At 37.2% G+C, this 6,227-nt stretch overlaps 1 long non-coding RNA gene across 1 annotated transcript; it reads right to left on the bottom strand.

Moving 5' to 3' along the window:
* Positions 1-238: 238 nt before the first annotated feature.
* Positions 239-5,998, bottom strand: LOC103701616. Its single transcript, XR_001879126.3, has 2 exons — positions 5,575-5,998; positions 239-1,909 (listed from the first exon to the last, which is right to left on the bottom strand). It is a non-coding gene; the product is annotated as an uncharacterized LOC103701616 (long non-coding RNA).
* Between the last annotated feature and the right edge of the window lie 229 nt (positions 5,999-6,227).

Below are 6,227 nucleotides of genomic sequence, written 5' to 3'. Positions count from 1 at the left end.
CCATCTTTCCATCCTACTATCACAGTACAATTTATTTGCTGGTTATGCATTTCCTTTACTCTTTATCTGCAATCAATAGATAAATGCACCTTTTGGAGCTTTACTTCTTAAATGAACTAAAGATCCTTGCACAGATTGAGATTTCATATTTGCATGCCTTCCTAGCCTCTGAAAGAGGACTATCAACTCACCAATATTTGTGCACAAATGAAAAAGTTAAGATTATAAAACGGCTACAGATCAAATGAATCACCCGGTGCTTTGCAGATTAAACAGGAACAGTTCATATCATAATAGCAATAGGAAAGTCTACAAACAAAAAGAAAAAAAAAAAGAGAAGATATCAAACCTGTTATCACCTGTTGTTGATTACTGATCACCATAGTAAAATAGATGACTTACAAATCAAGTTACACAAAGGTATATACACTGATGTGATAACTTCGGTAAAGTCAGGAAAGATCTATCCCCTTTCTTCAACTACCATAGCACAAACCATTCCACTTAATGACTTGCACCTAAAAAGGCTTCCATTAGAAACTCAGTGTTCCTGAGTATTCAACACAGTACTACTACAAAATCTTGTGGAGGAAAAAAGGTATAACTAAAAAGGCTGGAAGGTAACGGCTCAGAAAATTTGTGTTCACTATAGGGAGTTTGCCAAGCTACGAATGAATCAACTTATATGTTCATAATGACAATAGATTCCAAGAGCAGTTAGCTTCCAAGCTGAACACAGATGAATTTCTTGCCATTTGCTGATTGGAAAGATCCACAGCTAAGAATACAATTTGGGGTTAGGGTATCTAGATACAGTGTGACGGAAGATAATATCTGGAGTAGCCATGGCTGTCATCTCAGTTAAAGAGCTAGTTTCAAGCATAGAGTGCCAGTTCCACTCTCAATTGTAGTATTTAAACCATGAGATGTCCCAGGGAAAGAAATAAAACTGCTCGATTTTTATGAAGCATTACTCTTCTTTTAGCCCACATAGCCGAGCTCTCCCATGATTACGCAATGATTCTGTCATAATCCATCCCTATAACAAATATAATCCACATTGTGAAATAGGTTAGAAATGTTTTCAGACGACTGAGCCCCGTGATTGAAATAGAAATAAGAGGAAAGTTAAAGATTAATAAATGTTTTATTGTGGTATCCAGAGCCACAAATGGGCCTTGCAGTTGATTGGGATTGGTCCGCCAGCAGTAGCAATACAAGTACTTATCAGCATTTGACCTGATCTCCCATCCACGTTCCCCATTCATGGCTATACCCAAGTCCATCTAACTGGTAATTAGAGAGATATTATGCAACTGCCTCACAACCAGATCCAGCAAAAAGGATGAAATCAGAAGCAAACTTTTAAATAGTTAAACATATTCCCGTTATTAGATAATGGAACAAAAGATAATGGAAGTTCATTTATGGGAACCCCTTTTTCCTTTATGAAACAGCTGAATGGGTAGCAGTTGTCAAACCATTGACAAATTATTACAAGCAACAACTTACCTACTAAATTGAAAGAAGTTCTCTATTGAACAACTATAGAGCCTCAAAGTTCACATAGGTTAGTTGATTAACCGTGTACAACAATGTGAAAAAAATGTAGATAGAACAAAATGCTTAAGCTAGAAACAAGTCAAAATACTTTATTTTATTCCAGTAAAAAAAAAAAGGTTGCCAAAGTCAACTTTGTCAATAGGAAAGCAACATACTTAAAAGCCAATTTATACACAATAACATTTAAAAATTGGTTAGTCTCAAGTAACAAAGGGTGCAAATTCAGTATCAGAAATGCATTTTGTCAAAAAGAATACCTTCAAAGCTCTCCATGTCATGTATGGCACATAAGAAGGGGTAGCACTACCAGGAAAGCCTTCAGGCACCACCTAGGATCTTTAAAATCCTGCACCAAAAGATACATTAATGATGCAACAAAGGTTAGACTCCGTAGATTTCATTTTTTTCCCTTTAAAAAAGAAAACAATTTTTTTCCGGAATCCATCTATAGGAAGTATTGCTAGCTGCAAATACTTCTTCTTACATAAACTATAAAACATACCAACAGACTGCAGTGACAAAAATCCAAGAATTTATGGAACACCTAAATGAAGGCATTAGATGCTTGCTGCACTTGAATTGTATATCAATTTTGTTTGTTTTCAAAGCTTTAGTAGCAAGAGCATTCTTTGAATCATATATAACAAGAGTGAAAACATGTAACACCAAATTGATGTCATTTGATGTTCATGAATAATGTCATGAACAGCCAACATGGGTTTTGTTGTCACAACCTAGGACTTCTCCCAACAAGGCTAGTTAGAAGGTATTTTTTGGGTTTCATAGTCCTATATAAGTACCCAAGATCTCTTCGGCAAAAAACCAATGTGGGACTAAACAGACGCCCACACGGGTCCTCACATACTCATCCTATTCAAGCCCTGACGTCCTCGTTAGGCTAAGGGTTCAAATCCATTCAAATCTAATCACAACTACCATGATCGGCTCGTGGTCAGCCTCTATGAGCCCATGTTGCAGTGTTTCCTAATTTATATAGGCTATGGGCCGAGTTCGCTCTAATACTATTTGTTACAACCCAGTACCTCAATTAAAAAAGCTAGCCGAAAGATATTTTTTAGGCTCCTTAGTCATGTATAAGTACCCAAAATCTTCTCAGCGAATAACAGATATGGGACTAAACACACACCCGCACGGATCCTTACAATGTTCATGAATAATGCCATGTAAAAGCCAACATGGATTCTGTTGAAGGGTTCCATGCTGTTTTACCCACTCCTACCTTCTCTTTTTATATTTGAATTATACTTAATAAAGACAAGGCACAAGTATAGCTTAACCCAACCACTTAACAAGTTCTCTTCTCTTAGTGAGTTCTATATTTTACCCACTTTCTACCTTGTTTTCATTTTTTTCCAAATAATAGGTCATCTACAAAAAGGCACAAGGTACAACTAAATTCAACCACTTAAACAACTACCCCTAATGAACATCCTCCAGCTCCATTAGCTTTTCCTCATTAATCTCGACCTAACATCTCCCTTTGCTTTCCAAATTTCATCCAACATTAAACTCAATTTCAAGTTCAATTATTCAGACATACTTCGTGAAACTTATACTTTGATTTTAACTAGTATTTATCAACAACTCCAAGGTTTCATCTTAGGCCACCTTTTCAATCTTCCTTCCTCAATGTTCCACACTTAAATTCAGCACAGGTTCCAACAACTCATGAATGCGGCATTATTGTTCTCAATATATCAATCGAAGCCAAGCATTCTCTCAGATCTTTTCTCCTCAACAATTTAAATACCACAATTCTCTAGCAAAGCTCCCTCAACACATTTTATTAGCAAACATAGTTTTCCAAAGGAACGATATCAGTAATATGTCATGCAGGAATAGCCATGAACATGATATTTTTTGACTTGAACCTGCCCATAACCACCAGCTTATGGCATTCATTATCCACTCAACTAAAATAAAAGAAGCAAATCTGCACTAACCTTGAATTGTATAATCAAGAATCAGCTCACTGTAAATTCTTTAATTTGTAGTCAGCATTAACTTTACAGGATAAAAGGTTCATAAGCAAAGCAGCCAGTATTAAGAATCCCGATCAAGCAAGGTTGGCAACACATGATCATTGACCCAGGAACTTAAAAAGTAAACAAAAATCATTTACCACGATCATGTTGATCACTAAAAAGTGTAATCACACGCTAATAAATGGCTTTTCTAGGATGTTTACAAAAAAAATTATGTGAACATATGTCTCATAGAAGCCTCAATGTCAGTTTAATGTGAGCTCCAAATAACTTTTGGCTGAGGGGCTTAGTCAGCTGAATCTTGATGGTGGCATAGATAGCAATAACAGTAGCATTTATGTTCGGTGAAGGGAATACAGTGAGATCAACAATAACACAAGTCAAATTATGTTCTGTTCTACTAAGAGTAGCATATAGCCAAAAAGTGGACATTTCAAAAGGCCAAGCACCACTCCTTTCGCACCACTACTAAAATCCACCATTTCACAACGGTTCCGGACATAAACACAGTGTTCGTAGGGCTTACTAATGGGACAAAAAAAAAAACACACTGAACTGGCAGAAACAGGTCCTTAGCTGAAGCAGGAAACCCTTCAGATCAGAAAGAATTAATGATGCAAACAAAGGTCTGAAAAAACAAATGAGAGAAAGCCAATATGGTCAGCTGGAACTTGAAAGCATGAACTTTGCATCTTCTTCGGTAACCAAAACATCATCGACAATTTAGTCTACCTTGCTTTGTTGTTTTCCTTTTCATATGTTTATAATCACCCAGCTCAGAGTTCCAAATATGACAAAAACAATTTTATTCTCAAATTCTAACCCCCATTGCCCCACTTCAAGGGAAATCATTCTTTTAACAAAAAGCTCATAACCATTATCCATGATATCTTTAGCTTTTCTTATCTTTCACTTTCAAATACCCTGACATTTCAGCACAGGGAAGAATACTCAATATATGACTGCTTGTTCAACTATATATAAGCCGAGTGATAAAGAGAACAAACTATTGACACTTCATGAGCTAAAATATACCAAAGAATTCTATCCTTGTTTCAGGTTATCTTGTCAAAAAAAATGAAGAAGGAGATATGAGGTTCCAAATCCTGCTCTTCTTTAAAATACCTTACAACCGGTGTTAATATAGCTATTTTCATCATAAAGAAGATTTTGACAAGCTCTTCAAAGTTTCTTATGATCCTTTTGATAGCAATCTTTTTGAATGTTGTACAAACCCAGTCTAAAGACTCATATCTAGCTGAATTTCCTCTGAAAAATTGATGCTCATGTATATCAATTTTCTGAATCGAGAAGGACATGTCTGCATAATTATTATACACATAAAGGGAAAATATTATGGCATTTATTTAATCCTATTTAGAGAATTTAGGATAATTGAAAACTTCTTCCCCTGTTCTACAATAAAAATAATCTATTCCATTGCTACAGCTTTCCCAATTTATTGTCCCTTTCCTTCTATTTACAGATTTCTTAAATTCTGTTTTCAGATCGATCAAACGTTCAACAACCTCAGTCAAATTAATTCCAAATCTTAATTCGCCAAATATGAGAAGTAGAAAATGAAGCAACAGGCAACTACTTATCAAAGAAGACCAATCATAACGAATCAATGATTTGCAACATTTTTCCTAAAGTCAAAATAAAAAGAAGACTCACATAAATTAAAGATCTATATTCTCTGCAGTACAGCAACATTTTGCGATACTAAATGTTAGATTTACTTAGAATTTCTACACATATTGCACAAATTACTTAGCCCTCTCACTGAAAGCAGCAATGCTGCAGACAAACAGACTGAATTAGTAAGCACTTTCCCCTGAACAGACTATAATACCAAGATAAAACAGAAGATAACAAGAATTTGTATAAAATGAAAAATATTTAAAAATATGAAACTATATGAATTAAAAGGAACGAAGGAACAATAAGCCAAGCCCAGTAGAAAGAAAGAGAGTGATAAGCAAATAGACATTGAAAAGCCTACGTCCACTGGAGCTGCTGGGGTCTGCAACGAGACGGCCTACAACGCCGAGCCCCTCCGGAGCTTTCAGGAACCCTCCAAATCGACGACGTAGTTCCACCGCCGACCATCGATCTCCTCGCAGCAGAGCACCCTCGACGGCGGGCCCGAGCCTCAGCACCGGCAGCGAGAGGCGCGGAGGCGACGGAGACGGCGCCGGCGGCCAAGCGCATGGCGTCCCGGACGAACGAGGGCCTACCGGCCGGCGCCAGCGAGGGTTAGGGATTGGGATGGCCTCGAGTAGCGCTTTGTCGGAATCGAAGCCGACGGCGGTGAGGGGAGGTCCTCGGGCTTGCCGTGAGGGAAGATGCGGGCCTTTTATTTTACCTCGTTTCTCTGGCGCTCATCCGGGGAAAGGTAGAAGCCAAATCCCTCAAGCCCAGCTACTCATTAAACCCATCAGTTTAGTCACTTAAAATTTTTTTAAAAAAATCGCATATGAGAAGGTGATCCATCAATCTCCTTCCTCATCAATCCATCTCTTCCATTCGTTATTTTTTCTTTTCTTCCTCAAATCTCTTTCTTCGTATCTAAATCTCTCTCTTTTTTTTTAATCAAAGAAGCTTATAGTATGTACCGAAACTAACGAATGTATATCACCTGGCCATATAATGGTG

This window comes from Phoenix dactylifera, chromosome 10 (genome assembly GCF_009389715.1).
Source record: "Phoenix dactylifera cultivar Barhee BC4 chromosome 10, palm_55x_up_171113_PBpolish2nd_filt_p, whole genome shotgun sequence".
NCBI classification, from domain to species: Eukaryota; Viridiplantae; Streptophyta; class Magnoliopsida; order Arecales; family Arecaceae; genus Phoenix; species Phoenix dactylifera.
Note: the sequence above shows the minus strand (reverse complement) of the source record. Positions and strands in the feature narration are given on the sequence as shown.